Consider the following 2,349-nt stretch of genomic DNA (forward strand, 5'->3'; position numbering starts at 1 on the left):
GAGTTGAGAAATAGTGTTGATGAGTATATGTGATGTCTAACAGAGGAAGCGAGACGTAGAAAAGGAAAACAAGTGGTTAGTGAGTGGGAACCAATTGACAAGTGTTAGTGAAGTGAAAGCGAATTGATAAGGCAAGTGTCCCTGAACTTTCTTGTAATATACTTGTGAACACTTTTGAACTCTTTTCATTATGTTACAATTATTCCCAGTAATTCCTATTCTATATTGCAAGTACTTTGAAGTACTTAACCCTAAACCCTGATTCTTATTGATCTTGAGTCGTGAGCCTGATTTCTTGTAAACCCTTGATTATTGAATTCTTGGATACGAACCGTACATATCCGATACTACTCCACAAATACATATCTATAACATACTGATCTTTGATATGAGATTGTTTATCAGCTGAACCTTTATGCCTTGTATAACAGATGACCATTTCTTGTAACCTTTGCACCCTTGTTCTTTTACACTTTGATTCTTTTCTTGAATTGAAAGCCAAGCTTCTTGTTGACCTTGTTATACCTTTCTGGTGTTGTGAAACATCATATGCTTCAAGATAAATGTTATTTATGATTCAGTTTATTGAATTACATTATTATCATGTTGTTATTATGGAATTGGATTATTTTTAAATATGGACCAGATTCATGGTCAGACCAGATTCGTGGTCGTATTAGGCCAATGAGTGCCTTGGATCCAGTATATAGAGCAAAGCTGGGAGCGTTGCTCGGGGTTAGTGCGTGACTGATCAGCAGCCTAACCTTGGTTTTTAAATAGAAGTGAATATCCAATTCTAATCATTATTTATCAGGAAACTTGATCCTCTATATCAATTCAATTGATCATTATTGTATCTCAGTGTTGTCATTATGACTTGCTGAGCTAGTTAGCTCCCTCTTGTGAATCTGTTTATGTTCTTATCCAGTTAAAAAGGAATTTATTGATGGTGAGGATCCCCAGTCGAGTGTGCCAGCTAGGTTTACAGGTTGAAGTTAAATAAGTTAGCAGAAGATGTGTGGCTAGTGTGGGTTAAAAGTTTGTAATAAAGGTTGACTTTAAATGTAAGATAAATAAATTTGGGATTTGGTACGTTTGTAATAAATAAGGTTGTGGCTTGTGGACATACTTTAAACTGTTGCGATCCTTGATTGTGGTAAGTAGGGTCATTGCATATATTATTATACTCATAAACAGGTTTAAATATGGTGTGTATGTGTTGTGGGCCCCAAACTTCTGACCCGGGTTTGGAGGGCGTTACATTCTAAGCCTAAGATAAATGACATTCAGTCTAGCATCATTAGACCAGCCATCGCGGCTAACACATTTGAGATCAAGTCAAGCACGATCTAGATGATAAAGAACTCAGTTAAGTTTGGGGGTTCTCCTATCGAAGATCCCAACATGCACATCAGGGATTTCATCGAAATCTGTGACACTTTTAAGTTCAATGGTGTGACTGAAGATGCTATCAAGCTACGGCTCTTTTCATTCTCTCTGAGGGACAAAGCTAAGTGCTGGTTACACTCTCTACCAGCAGGGTCTATAGAAACCTGGGAAGATCTTGCTCAAAAGTTTCTCACTAAATTCTTTCCCATGGCGAAGACAACATCAATCAGGAATGCTCTTACCCAGTTTGCGCAACAAATTGGAGAATCTCTATGTGAGGCTTGGGATCGATATAAGGAGATGCTAAGGAAGTTCCCACACCATGGCATGCCTGATTGGATGATTATCAACTGTTTCTACAATGGATTGGGTCCTACTTTTAGGCCCATACTTGATGCAGCATCAGGAGGAGCCTTATGGGCTAAGAGCTATGATGAAGCTTATGAACTTATTGAATTGATGGCTGCTAATGAGTACCAGAATCCTACCCAGAGGTTGACTCGGGGAAAAGTTGCAGGAATTCTGGAGTTAGATGCAGCAACTGCTATCGCTGCCCAACTTAAGGCTTTGACAATGAAGGTGGACACTTTGGCTAATTATGGAGTTAATCAAATCAATAGTGTCTGTGAACTTTGCGCTGGTGCACATGAAACTGATCAGTGCACAGTTTCTAATGAATCGGCTCAGTTCGTGAGCAACTACCAGCGATCGCAGCAACCTGTGCCAGCCATCTATCATCCAAACAACCACAATCATCCTAATTTCAGTTGGAGCAATGCTCAGAATGCGGTTCAACAGCCTTATCAGCAGTATTCAGCTAAGCAGTACAACCCCCCTGGTTTTCAGCAACCGCAGTATGCGCCAAAACAACAACTCCAGCTGCAGCAAGCTAATGAAAAATCTGAGTTAGAGGAGTTGAAACTTATGTGCAAGAGCTAAGCTGTTTCCATCAAGACCTTG

General features: G+C 39.6%; 1 non-coding gene across 1 annotated transcript; it reads right to left on the minus strand.

The window, feature by feature from the left end:
- Positions 1-1,611: 1,611 nt before the first annotated feature.
- LOC141675471 (small nucleolar RNA R71) lies at positions 1,612-1,718 on the minus strand. Its single transcript, XR_012556122.1, has one exon. It is a non-coding gene; the product is annotated as a small nucleolar RNA R71 (small nucleolar RNA).
- Positions 1,719-2,349: the final 631 nt, after the last annotated feature.

This window comes from Apium graveolens, chromosome 7 (genome assembly GCF_009905375.1).
Source record: "Apium graveolens cultivar Ventura chromosome 7, ASM990537v1, whole genome shotgun sequence".
In the NCBI taxonomy this organism is placed as follows: Eukaryota; Viridiplantae; Streptophyta; class Magnoliopsida; order Apiales; family Apiaceae; genus Apium; species Apium graveolens.